Genomic DNA, 15,106 nt, shown 5'->3' with positions numbered 1-15,106 from the left:
TCATTTTACTTATTTAAATATATTCTTAATGCCTTTAATTGCTTGATCAATAATTAATTGGTTTATGAATCTCATTGAAACTCGATAGAGAAACTTTAGGTTGGACTAAGATTTGAATAGTGTATGTTCATGTCACTTAGGTGATCTAATTCACAATTCGGGTAGACATACGCCAATTGCCATACATAGCCACATTAGGACATTTTCTTGATGAACTTAATTTAATTGATTCTTATAGACATAGTAAACTGATTAAGTTAAGTACTTTTATAAGCATCTCAATAGAGACTTGTCAATAGCTTTAGATTTAAGGTCAGTAAAATCACCCAAGAAAGATAAATAACAAGAAGAGTTGGTATTAGATGAAATGTTGAATGAACCCATGATTCTAGGTCGTTAATTTACTACTTTTCTCAACATATTTAGTTTCTTCTGATTAATTTATTGTTTATTTTTAATTTTGTTTTTGATTAGCTTTTCAATTGTTGATTAGCTCAAATAAGATTAATTTGTTATATAATTTTAGTACTTAGTGAAACCATAAAAACAAATCTTTGTAGGAACGATAATCTGGACTTACTTTCTATATTACTTGTTCAATATGTATACTTACATGTGCAAAATCACCAACAAGTTTTTGACGTCATTGCTGGGGATTTTGTTTTCTTTATTATTTGATAATATTAAAATTTTATAGATTAGTCTTAATTTAAGTTTTATTTCTTTGTTTTGTAGGTGTGTTCAGTCGTTGTGTGAGAAGAGCAAACAACTTGGAGATTATCTTATGTGACCCAAAAATTGAGAGAACATTTCGAAAACTTTGACGAGAAAATCAACAAGGTGTTGCTCCAATAAATACAATGGCTGATCAACAGGGTGAATAGAAAATCCAAGAGCGCGTAGTAGCTGAAAATCATTGCTTAAGGGATTATGTTGTTTCTTTGGTATAAGGAATTTCATAAAGCATTTGAAGGCTAGCTATTCAAGCAAACAATTTTGAGATCAAGCCGGTTATCATCACCATGATTCAAACTTCAATCCAGTTTGAGGGTTTTCTAAATGATGACCCAAATGGCCATACATCAAACTTCTTGGAGATTTGTGACATTTTCAAACATAATGGTGTCACAGATGATGCAATTCGTTTGAGGCTTTTCCTTTCTTGTTGAGGGATAAGGCTCAAGCATGGCGAAATGCGCTCCTTACTAGCTTAATAAGAACATGGGATGATCTTGCTTAGAAGTTCCTTGCCAAGTTCTTTCCTTTGTCTAAGACAGCGAAAATGAGGAATGATATTACATCATTCTTGCAGCAAGATTCTGAATCATTGTACGAAGTTTAGGAAAGGTACAAAGAATTACTTCTATGTTGTCCTCATCATGGTCTTTCAAAGTGGCTTTAAGTGCAAACTTTCTACAATGGATTAAGTGGGCAGGTTCGAACCACCATTAATGTCGCTACGGGAGGAGCTTTAATGGCTCAATTGATTGATGAGGCATATGCTTTGTTGGAAGAAATGGCTCTAAACAATTACCAGTGGCCAACGGAGTGAGCAATGCATAGAAGAGTAGCTAGAATTCATAATGTATATGTTTTTAGCCTTATCTGCACAAGTAACAGCTCTAACTAAGACTATTGAATCTTTTGGTACTAACTCCATCCTAAGTTCTTCTATAGCTTGTGAATATTGTGGAGATAACCATGCAAGCCATTAGTGTCCAAACTTAACAAAAATAATGCAATTTGTGGGGAATAGATAGCAAAATAACCCTTTCTCCAACACACATAAGCTAAGGTGGAGGAACCATCCAAATTTCTCTTGGGCTAATAGTCAAGGGTTTTCTTCAATGGCAAGGACAAATGTGGGATTCCAATAGCAAGCCAACACACTTATCTAAAAAAAAAAGCCAATTGTGGAAGATTTGCTAAGGTAGTACATGACACAGAATGATAGCATCATACAAAGTCAAATAGCTCTCATTCAAAGTCAAGCAGTATCACTTCAGAACCTTGGGACTCAAGTTGGTCAACTTGCCAATTTATTAAACAACCGATCTCAAGGAACACTACCTAATGATACAGAGGTGAATCCAAGGAGAAAAGGTAAGGAACAAGTTATGACAATCACCCTAAGGAGTGGACAAGAGGTTGAAAGTAGTGTTAGGCAAGCTAATCTTCAAGATAAACTTGTTGAGAATGAAACAATGATTGAGACAGTTGATAAGCAAATTCAAGAGAAGGAAGCAAAGACAACTTTACCACCACCACCCTTTCCTCAGCGCCTTTATAAACAAAAGCTTGATAATCACTTCCAAAAATTACTTGAGGTATTCAAAAAGCATCACATCAACATTGCTTTTGCAGAAGCTTTAGAGCAAATGCCATCATATGTGAAGTTTCTAAAAGACATATTGACAAATAAAAAGGAATTGGAGGATTTTGAGACAATTACACTCACTGAGGAGTGAAGTGCAATAATACAAAACAAGCTTTCACCAAAGCTTAAAGACCAAGGGAGTTTTTCTATCCCTTGCTCAATTGGTAATTTTACTTTTTCAAAAGCTTTGTGTGATTTAGGTGTTGGTGTCTCAATTATGCTTTTGTTTATTGCTAGGAGAATTGGATTACAGGAGATTCAACCTACTACAATCACTTTGCAACTAGCTCACAAAACGATAAGGCACCCTTGTGGGGTTACAAAGGATGTCTTGCTTAAGGTTGGGAAATTGTACATTCTAGTGGATTTCATTGTACTTGAGATGGAGGAAGATCAAGAGATTCCAATCATACTAGGATGTCCATTATTGGCCATGCAAGCATACTCATCGATGTAAGGGAAGGTAGAATAACTTTCAGAGTTAGAGAAAAGGTAGTTGAATTTACTATTTTCAATGCACCTAAATATCCTTCCTCCACAGCTCAATGCTATAGAGTGGACGTAATTTATAAATGTAAAGGTAATCCTACTCCACCACTTACAAGTAAGCCAGCACAAACTCTTGAGTTAGAGCCACCGCCACTGTATCTCAAAATTAAGCAATGTTATGATGAGCATGATCTGTTACCTTCAGTTAATCTTCATTTTAAGGTAGGACAACAAGTGTTACTAACCATATCAATCAGTCTCTTTCCATGGAAACAAAAAATCAAAGTGGTCAGGTCCTTACAAGGTGGTTAAAGTCTATCCGTGTGGTGCAATAGATATTTATAGTGAAGCTACTGAAACATTCGGAGTGAACGGGCAACATCTCCATCATTACTTGGGAGGTGAATTGGATCACCAAAGATCCTCAATTACTTTAGTGGACAATAAAAAAAGGGTATCATAATCAAGCTAGTGACTGTAAAGAAGCATTTCTTGAGACGCAACCCAAGCTATATCTTTTTAAGTTTAGTTGCTATTGTACTTAGTTTTGTTTTTCTATTTAAATAAGTACTTATAACTTCTCCTTAGCTTGTTTGTTGAGTCTACAGGTTGGGAAAACATGAAGAAAATTAGAGCTTTTAATGCACTGCCACCATTGACATGGGAGTTTCTTTTTCTTACTCTTTTTAGCTTTGCACATTGAGAACAATGTGCAATTTAAGTTTGGGGGAGGGTTTTGTTGTTATCAGTTCTTATGATATTTTAGGTTAGTATTTTTTGTTAAATATTTTTAATTTTATGCAAGTTTTAAAAACTTGAGCTAGATTTACTTGTGCCAATTTTGTTTAATTTACCTATCCAATGATGAGAACTTAGTAATATTCCTATCTTGATTCTTTGAAACATGTGAATATTGTTTGAGTGTTATGTAAATTCTTATGCTAAGCTTTATTGTTAAGATGAAATTTCTACATTTTAAGCACCAAATCTTTTGTTTAGATTCATTATACGTATGTAGAAAAGGTTTATGTGAATGTGAATTTTTGAATTATGTATTGAGTTCTAAAATTTGTTTGATTCTCTCTCGAGGTGAAATTCTAGGCTACACTCAATTAAAAAGATGATTTAGGCCATTTTTGGACTGATTGAGCCTATGGTAGCCTTTCTTTACATAAATTATCCTTAGTTTTCCCCTTTGAGCCTAATGACACATTTTCATTATTTGAACACTTAATTTTTAGGCTAGATTCTTATATTGATATGAGGAAATTGTGAGAAATGACCTTCATGATAAGATCACTTCAAAAATGACTGTCAGTATAATTTTAACTATTTTTAGACCATTTTTGGCAAGAGTTGACAAGAATACCCTTTAAACGATTTAATCCAAATTAAATGGTCTCGATCTCGATTTCTTTCTCCTCTCCCGCCATCAAATAAAAATTTCAAAATTGAATCTTAATTTAGCTATCCCTCCGTCTAGCTCATCAAGGCCATCGAGGTATATATCTCGCCGTCTAGCTCTCCAATGCCATCGAGGTCTATATCGCCATCCAACTTTCTCACGATTCCAAGATGCAGAGATGACATCAAGGTATTTGTTATGGGTTATTGGTCTTATTAGGGTTATTAATAGAACGCAAAAGTTGATGGGTAAATTATATGAGTTTGGAAACTTAAATTTGGTTGGGAGTAGCGAAATCAATCAGTTTATAGGCGATGCGTGAATATTTGTTAAGCATTGCGTCACTTGATATTAGGGTGTGTGACTAGATATTAGGAATCGTAACCTATTTATTTGGCATTACGTGACTGAATATTACGTGACTGAATATTTGTTGAGTATTGTGTGACTTATTTGTAAGCATTACGTGACTTGTTTGTAAGCATTGCGTGACTATATTTACCTAATGCTGAAGCTGATTATCTACTGATTCAGGCCCCTTAATAACAAATTCTATAAAATTAGGCTAAAGCTGTTTGGTAAACTGTTTAACAAAATAAATTATATAAGCTCTAATTTAGGTTAAAATTACGATACAATCACCTAATAAGCTATAATGTAATGCTTGAAGTTTTGAATTTTAGAATTTTTTTTCTCTTAATCTCTGTAAGAACAAAAAAAATTCTAGATTTTGATATTCTGTTGTTGGGTCATTTGTTTTTGAATAATTTGTTTTTTTTAGTAGTTTTTGTAGAGAAAGGTATAGGAGAGGGAAATTGCGATTTACGTTGAAGAATGGTAATTTGCAAAGAGAGATTGATTGAGAGAGGGGTATCTTCTAAGAAATTAATATGTTTTTAAAAGAAGAGAAGAGAAAGCTCCTCCATCAAGCTTTTTCTTTAAGCTCTTTTTTCAAAAATTTTGTTCTTAAAAAATGCTTTTTTATTAAGAATTTATTAGAAAATGATGTTTGGCTTGGCTTTTGCTTTTAAGAGGTAGATAAGCTGATGAAACGCTAGGCCGAACAAGTACTTAATAACTAATTCAGCCCCCCTTATTGCACTTATATCGGTGTAGAAAACGAAGAGTCAGCATTCATGCCTATAAATAAAGGGAACCATTAACCATTTTAATCAAATACAATTATCTTTAGCCTTTTCAGATAATTGTAATGGCACCCAAACATCCAAGAGTCGATACTGTGGATGCGTTTGCCTCCGAGGAGGATGAGATGTCGGACTTCCTTGCCTTGAGGGAGCAAGTGGAGAAAATGCAGCAAGAGATACACACCTTGGTGGACCAACTGATGGCCAGGACATATGTCATGGAGGGAGATATCATGGCCAACAACAAGATTCTCGCCGAGATATATGAAATAGTAGATGACCTTAGGAAGAAATGAACTACGGTTCAGTTTTTTTTTGTATCATTTCCTTGTATTTCGGGGGATCTTATTAATAAAATTTTTAAAAATTTTTATTTTCATTGAGCACATATTTTCTTAAGTTTTTTTCTTCGTTTAAGTTATATTATATTGAATAACTTCGTGAGAGGATGCTAGGCATTGCTTGACCTATCATTAGGTATTGGGAGACTGGGTTATAGGTGCTGCGTGATTTGTGCAATGCATGTCTTCTGTTGAGACATTGTGTGGCTGGTTTGTATGTGTATGGTGACGTGCTGTTATGTATTGCGTGATGTTGGGGCAGTACATGAATGGTTATGTTGGCATAACATCAATGGATATTAGGCATCGAATGACTTATTATTAGGTATAGCGAAACTACCTGTGCTGATTGACCTGTGCAATTTATTCTTGTTTTGAGGCTTTTGTTCACTAGTTTGTAGGCATTGCATTGCGTGACCTGTTGTTATGTATTGCATGACATTGGGCCATTACGCGACTGGTTATATTGGCATAATGTGAGTGGATATTACACATTGAGTAACTTATTATTAGGTATTGTGAGAGTGGTGCTACGTGACTTGTGTAATTCACCTCGGTAGCATTTGGTATGAGGGAAGTGAGAGCACATTCCCTGCAATGTGTTCAATTAAATTACATTGCAATGTTTGTTTTGCAACAGACCACTGCAATGTAAGATTGCAATGTAATCACATTACAACCAAGGGATGTAATGTGATTCAGTCCAAAACCAATGCAATCACATTACATAGCACTCTTCAATGTTATTAAAGACATTTTTACCCTTTAACTTTATTATTCTGTTAAAAATATTTTATAATATTATAATTAAAATAAAAAATAATAAAATGAAATATATTATATAAGAATTAAAAATTAAAATAAAATAAAATATAAGAAATTAAAATTTATAAAATATAGGTAAAAGAAATTAAAATAAAATATATAATATAAAAAATTATATTAAAAATAAAAATATAATATTATAATAAAAATTAAAACTAAAATATATGACATTAAAAATATATTTAAGACATGATATTATATAAAAATTAACAATAAAAGTTACAAGTATATTAAACTTATATTTTAATAAATAGGGGTAATTTTGAAAACTAACACTACATTCTCAGCAAAGTACTTGTAAACCAAACGCTGCAATGTTATCTTCCCTGCATTTTAATCATTATTTTGTTTGGAGGTTTGTATACCAAACAATGTAATGTTATTTTCCCTACGCATTGCTTGCAAATACATTACTTGTAATTACATTGCATTGAAAGTACCAAATGCTACCGAGTTTGAGGCTTTTGTTCACTAGTTTTTAGGCATCGCGTGACTAGTTTTTATGTGTATGGTGAGTTGTTGTTAGAGATGTATTGCGTGACGTTGGGCCAATACGTGACGTTGGGCCAGTACGTGACTGGTTATGTTGGCATAACGTGAGTGGATATTAGGCATTGACTGACTTATTATTAGGTATTGCGAGACTGGTTGTGCGTGACTTGTGCAATTCACATCTTGTTTTGAGGCTTTTGTTCACTAGTTTTTAGGTATTGTATGACTGGTTTTATGTATTACGTGACTGGTTTTATGTATTGCATGACATTGGGCCAGTACGTGACTGGTTATGTTAGCATAATGTGAGTGGGTATAAGGCATTAAGTGACTTATTCTTGGGTGTTGCGAGCCTGGTGGTGCGTGACTGACTTGTGCAATTCATGTCTTGTTTTAAGGCTTTTGTTCAGTAGTTTTTTAGGCATTGTGTGACTAGTTTTTATATATTACGTGACCTGTTATTATGTATTGTGAGACTGGTGGCGCGTGACTTGTGCAATTCACCTCTTGCTTTGAAGCTTTTGTTCACTAGTTTTTAGGCATTGCATGAATGTGTATTAGACATTGCGACACTTAATTTCTGTTCAATTTCAGTAATCGGCCAAATGTGACTTAGGCATTGCGTAAGTGGTTTCTATGCATTGAGGGACAATTTTTGATAAATTGACTGATTGTGACACTTATTTTCTGTTAAATTTCAGTGGCTTGCTAAATGTGAAGCTTATGATTACATATGGTGGTAATTGGGTCGATGATACTTATAAGGGTGGTGAGACACGAGTGAGGGGTGTTGGGAGTGATTTGTCATTTTCGGGCCTAGTGAAGCTACTTGAAGAGGTTGTTGGGGTCAACTCACATAATAATGAAATCAAGCTACATGCATCGTTCAGTCATGCCGTAGGGGTTTCGCAAGCAGTTATTAGGGATGATGGAGATGTAGCAAGTATTATGCGAGATGAAAGGGCAGTTGTTGTGTTTGTGACAGTTAAGACAAGAAATGCAAACGATATTCCACATGAACACAGTATCCAACATAGTAATCACTTACAACAGAATGTTAATTATTCTGACATACCACACCATCCATTTCCTAACAAATAACCATGGCAATCACGTTTGACGTATCCTCATGAGCTTGAGCAACCCGAAACACACATGAGGTGTCTGCAAATGATGTATGCACAATTCCAATTGGAATGTGCATAGAACGAAATACTTGGTACTTTGCAACAAACACAATTGTCGCTCAAAAATGCAGTGGGTCCATTGTCATTCGCAAATGACACTGTGATGGATGTGAGTGATGACGATTCATCTGATCAGATTGAATATGATGTTGAAGAGGACGATACAGTGGATTGGAACGATGAGTTGCATGATGAGTGTGAAGATGATTATGTTGGCAGACATGATGACTGTTCAGAGGACGAGAGGGGAGAGCACACCGACATTTCGGATTGCAATCATGCAGATGGCAATATAGGTCATGCCACAACTGTTGTGTTAGAAGAGTTTCAGTTCGATGACCATGCTAGAACTACTGAATTAGAAGATGTTGAGGGTGTCGACCTTATTTACGAGAACGCCATCGCACTTGAAAACAACATTCGTTCGCCTGATGACAGTGATCAAGAGAGGGTAAATACAAGGGTATGTTGTGAATGAATTATTCCTGGGGTAGATATGATATCTTTCCAAATAGTTACGAGTGAGGAATCCATATCAATGGACAACCACTTATATCACGAAAAAGTGTTTCCATCGAAGGCCAAATTGAAACAAGCTTTGAGCATGTTGGCACTAAAAGAGCATTTTAAGTTTAGAGTTAAAAATCATGTCACGCTCATTTTGAGGTTGGTTGTAAGGAGAAGGCATGCAAGTTTGCTTTGCGTGCAATGAAGTTGCCTGAGGGAGAATATTGGCAACTTCAAATGTTCCAGAAGGTACACATGTGTATTGTTGATGGTTTGCAATGTGGGTGCCGAACTGCTAGCGTGAGGTTAATTGGTGAGCTTATCTCCACCAAGGTGCAAGGAAATTATGTAACCCTATTGAGACTAAAGGAAATAATGGAAAAGATGAAGCGGAAGTGGGGATTGCAATGCCTATATGGTAAGTGTCACGACCCAAATTCTGGGTCATGACCGATGCAAGGGCCCAATAGACGTAGTCCATTAAGCCCAAGCAAGCCTGTTAATCTGACATGTTCATCATTCTATCATAAACTGCTAAGTCATAGTTCATAACTTAGAATCAAAATAATATTAAACATTGCCACCTCATATTGGCATACCAGACAATTGTATATACATTATCAACAACATGTATCTTAATAATTTACATTAGGTTTGTCTATACACAACAAAAGAATACTCGACTTCCAACGGAGGGACTCGGACGAATGTACTGCTACTGAATGCCGAGACACCTACCAAAATATGGATACAAGTCTAGAGGACACCTTGTCCTAGTTACTGGCTGCCTCGTGATCTGAAAACATGAAGTTGAAAACGGTGACTATAAACATGTATCTTAATAATTTGCATTAGGTTTGTCTATACATAACAAAAGAATACTCGACTTCTAGTAGAAGGACTCAGATGAATGTACTGCTACTGAATGCCGAGAATTTAAAATCATGATGTACTTGTTTCAAAACAATGCAATTTAGTTCCATTTATATTAAAAACCCCTTATCAAGTCCTAAATGATTAATCATTTGAAAATCATAAATCCATACATAACGAACCATTTGAAGAATGAAAGCTTCAATGATACACAAGCAAGTCAAATATGATAATGAATATGCTGCAGCGAGAATGCCTTTCCGCTGCAGCAACGTTGGGATTAAGTTATTAGCCGAACGAGGATTTCTCAACTGGCCGAGGGTTTCTCACTAATTCTCCTCATTTTAAACTTAACTCATTTAGTCCTTAATGTTGGAAGTCCATGCTCAGATATGGTAGAAAAAAAGTGAAAAATAGGGCAGTAATTGGACAAGATAAGAGACAAAACAAAAAGTTTTTCGCTACAACGAGATTGAATCTCTCAGCAGCGAGATTTTGGTCATAAAATAGAAAGTTTCTAGCTGCAGCTAGAATGAATCTCGTTGCAGCGAGAAGCTACGGTACCTTTCTCGTTGCAGTGAAAATGGATTCTCTCTACAGTGAATTTTTGGCCAGTCTACCCCTTCAAAACTCGAGAGTTTCTCGCTGCAGCGAGAAACAGGGCACCAATGAAAAATTTGCCCTTCTTCCCAAAGAAAAACCACCCTGCTGAAATGTCCAAACCAACATGAAACGCATAACAATTTTCCAAAGTTTAACATGTCAAGTTTCACATGCATTACAACCATATACCATTACTCATTAATTTCCTATAACACACATATTTACATATGTATATATGTATGCGTATACCCATCATCATCATGCACACCATCCCATCATCATCATACACACCATCACATCATCATCATCGCTAGCTCATTCGCACTCCCTACTCGCACATGGCTGGGTCATCACCGGATTATGCTCACTCCTTACTTGCACATAATCGGGTCATTCTCGGCTTATGTGCACTCTTTACTTGCACATAGTCGAGTCAATATAATTATACAACACTATATTCAAACATATATGTATATCAACATAATGCTGCAGCATAGAGATCCATGATAACCGCATGTCATAACATAAAATTGATTTATCAAAGGCTTGTTCCCAAGGCACTTGTTTTAACAAAAGTTGTATAGAATCATTCAAATACTTTGTACAAAACGATCATATTCCCAAAATGATTTTGATAGGCAGTCCACTCACTGGTATATTGTTGAGCCTTCAGCTAACTCTAATTCCCTTAATGATCCAATTGGGATGATAGGGCTTCGTTAGAACCTAGAATCACATTAGCAACAGCAATAGGTCAATTCACATATTATAAACCCTAAAAGCTATCCCTTAGCTAGCCACTTTAAATGGCTATCTATGTTCACTATCTTAAGCACTATAAAGTGGATGAAAATCCTCAACAATAAAATAGCTCATAGTCCCAATTACAAGCCATTATCCACAGCTAAAAACAAAGCTTAGTTCATCACTTACCCTAGGGTTCCTTTGTAGTCGAATTCTCTTCCAATAGCTTCCAAACAAATGGGGTAATTCTCTCTTTCTCTCTCTCGAATGCCCAACTAGTGAGAGAAAGTATGGAAATAAGATTTTTCAAGGGTTTTAAGGAGAGAGAGTGGAGGAATACAAGGGTTCTAGTCAAAAGGGCACAAAGGTATGAAAACTAGAGCTAGAGAGAGAAAATTATGCAAGCTCCATATCAAGCTTCCATGGAGGTTGGAAGTAATGTGAGATGGAAGAAGAAGAAGAAGACAAGTTACTGGAAATTCAAGAAGCTACTGGAAGGAGAAGATATTTATAGCCCAAGCTTATCTACTCCCTTAGAAATTACGAAAATGCCCCTCCACAAATTAACTTGTTCTCCTCTAATCTTTTATGCAATCTTTTTGCTCTTTTGACCCTGAGACAAGGTCCATAATGGTATAGACATACTCGGGTTCATGAAAACTTAAAATTTTAACCCGAGGTGAAAAATGACCATTTTGTCCATATTGTGAAAATCATCAAAATTTTTGTTTCCTTATCATTTTACCCATATTTTCACCATTCATTTATGCCTTAGGCCTACTTAGGCCATAATATTATTTAAAATCTTACTTTTATGGGTTTGGTAAGGAAATGACAAAATTACCCCTGATCAGGGATATCGCGTATACTTCCCTTTACGAGTCTATAAAAGGTCAAGGTCTTACAGTAAGGCCTAGCAAGTGAAGGAGTATGCGAAAAGTCTTGTGTTCGGTCCCTCGAAAGAGTCATTCCAACTCCTTCCATCGTATTTCCATATGTTGGAACGTAAAAATCCTGATACTGTCACGAGTGTCGCTACAGATGGGGAACAACGATTCAAATATTATTTTCGGGGGTTCGAGTCATGTATCTGAGGGTTCATTGCTATAATGCGGCCTGTAGTTGCTCTTAATGCCACACATTTGAAAGGCAGATTCAAGGGTATTCTATTTGTTGCGGTATGCAATGATGCGAATGAGCAGATATATCCAGTTGCATTTGGCATTGGCCACGTGGAGGACGAAGAGTCTTGGTCATGGTTTCTTAACCAATTGCGTCATGCGATTGGTTGTCCTGAAAATGCAATGTTCATTTCTGATCAGCATCTTGGCATTAAGAATGCAATTGAGAAAGTGTACAAGGACGTACATCACAATCTATGCAATTACCACTTACGAAAAAACGTTAAAAACATGTTCAAGCACGTAGATGTTGCCGCGATTTTCACCTTGGCCGCCAACTGCTATAGGCTAGCTGATTTTAATAGACATATGAATGAGTTGAAACAACTTTGCAAACTTGCTTATGACCACCTTATGAGATTAAGACTTGGAGAGATGGTACGTGCACAGTCACCAGTAAGGCGATACAAGCTAATGACATCCAACATTGCAGAGTGTGTTAACTACTACCTAAGGCATGCAAGGAAAATGCTAATAACTATCTTGATCAAGTGCATCAGAGGCATGTTCCAACGTTGGTTCCATGACCGGCATAATGAGGCATTGAATTTGACCACGCCCCTCAGCCTTTGGGCTACTGATCTGTTGAACACAGGGTTCAATGAAGCATGTCACTTTTCCATATAACTAATTGATCGAGTGGAGTTTCAAGTTATAGGTGAGACTAAGGACACGATGGTCAACCTCTCCACCAAAATGTGTTCATGCGGTGAGTTCCAGATCGATTTATCCCCTGCACGCATGCCATGGCGATAATAAGGTATGAATAATCATGTTCTGTTATTTTGTGCATGATGAATTGAATTTTGAAATTGATCACCAACTGTGATTTCATTACCTTGGCAGTAAGTGCAAATGTGCAGCCATTGAATTTTGCTCGAACTATTATAAGACTCGATCTTGGGTGGAGGGATATGCAGGTCCTATTCGCTCGGTTGGGCATCCCAGTGAGTGGGACATCCCCCATGATGTTCAACAAATTGTCATTTTGCCACCAACTTGGCGAGGTCAAGCAGGAAGACCTAAGATGAAAAGGATTCCATCAGTTGGGGAAGGTAGTGGATGACGTAGATGTTCACAATGTAGGAGCTATGGTCATAATAGACAAAATTGCCGAAATCTATTTGCAAGTCCATCAACAAACGGGGAAACATCATCAACTCAGTGACGGCTCGATGACGACGACGACCCAAGGCATGTTCAATTTGCAGACAACCAGGGCACATATGAAACTGTTGTCCAATGTGGACTACAAACTTTGAGAACGTTATAGGTGTCATACCTGAAGATAGTGGCCCTTCAGACGTCAGTAGTTAGGGATTGTTTTGAACTAGCCATTGACATTTGCATTGAATAATACCATTTGAACTTGAGTTTGATAGAGTCTGGAGATGATACTCTGACTTCTGACAATAGCCAACAATAAGATATGTACATATATATATGGCTCTTCAAATGAAATTGTGGGTGAAGCAAATGCGTTGTACTCCTTCATAGTTTGTTTATCTTTGTAAACAATTAAATTGAAGCACAAAATATTTAATAATATTTGCCTGATTGATTTTCGCATATTATTGGCGTATGCATACTAATGAACTCTGGAATGTAAATTGTGTAATCTTTCTATAGAATATATGAATAAAAAATAAACAAAGTTACTTTATGGATTCGACAATTGTAAAGCCAATAGCTTCGTTACTATTTTGGTTAAAGCCAATAGCTTCATTACATTGCATTTCGACAATTGTTGCACTATTTTAATGTTTATTTTGATAACCTGCTATGACTATATTTCCATTGTTACTATTTTGGTTAATGGCTAGGTATGTAGGGTATCTTGAAGCCTTCAACAACATACATATATGTTACATTGGGTTGCCAATGACTTTTGAACAATTTGTTTAAAGTAACTTTGTTTATTATTGCGAATATTATAAAGCTATTAGCAATAATAAACAATGTTACTTTAAACCCTTTGATCAAAAGCCATAGGCAACCCAATGTAACATATATGTATGTTGTTGAAAGCTTCAAGATACCCTACGTACCTAACCTTTAACCAAAACAGTAACGTATGAAATATATGTAGTAGATGATTGAGATAAACATTAAATAGATCTACAAAATCCAACAATATAAAAAAAATCTTAATTTATACCCGAGAACATAAAGAAAATATCCAAAAAGCACAATGAACAAACATCCGAATTTACAAATATCTATAAATACAGGCAAAATTTGATGCACAGGTAGACATCGAATTGAACAGTCCAAACACTGAGTAGAACAGACGTATGTAGTGAGAACTCATGATGGTGGTGGAAATTGAGAGCGAAATTGATCCTCCAAGTGTTGTTGGTGTTGTAACATTTCACGATTCTGTGCCTCCAACAATTCCATTTTGGCAGTCAACCTAGAGTCCATTGTTTCCATAAATGAGAAAAGTCTACTGAAAGCTTGCTCAACATCGAATGTGGTGGAAATAGGTGCACTAGATTGAGCAATAGACGGGCCCATAGGATACACATTCGGTTCACCCTCTTTCCCATCCTCATAAAATTTTGGGTTATCCACTACCCCCTTCCTAACCCAACTGTTGTTTTTGAACTCAAAACCTAGTTATTTAATACTATGGTTATCGATACGATTAAACAAAGCATGGTTTTTGGGTGGATCACAATGGGTGTCGACTTTGAAGTAGTCTATGATCTCACTGATCAACATGCCATAAAGTAGGCTTTTGATGCCACCTTGAATGGTCCGGAGCATGTCATCCATGATGAATTTAGCAAGGTCGATACGACGATTTAATTTGATGTTAAATAAGAACCAAAGCCACTCTGTGGTGACATTTAAGTACTTCGAGCGGTAAGGACGGATAGTGTGAGTGATGATGAGGTGCAAGACTTGATCAAAGAAACATAGCCTTGTCCAATT

The 15,106-nt window shown here is 36.1% G+C and overlaps 1 non-coding gene across 1 annotated transcript; it reads right to left on the bottom strand.

The window, feature by feature from the left end:
* Nucleotides 1–1,279: 1,279 nt before the first annotated feature.
* LOC148764661 (small nucleolar RNA R71) lies at nucleotides 1,280–1,386 on the bottom strand. The gene has a single exon (XR_016024399.1). It is a non-coding gene; the product is annotated as a small nucleolar RNA R71 (small nucleolar RNA).
* Nucleotides 1,387–15,106: the final 13,720 nt, after the last annotated feature.

Source organism: Theobroma cacao, chromosome 1 (genome assembly GCF_053813885.1).
Source record: "Theobroma cacao isolate CCN51 chromosome 1, ASM5381388v1, whole genome shotgun sequence".
In the NCBI taxonomy this organism is placed as follows: domain Eukaryota; kingdom Viridiplantae; phylum Streptophyta; class Magnoliopsida; order Malvales; family Malvaceae; genus Theobroma; species Theobroma cacao.
The sequence above is the reverse complement of the archived record's forward strand: the minus strand, read 5'-3'. Positions and strand labels throughout refer to the sequence as shown.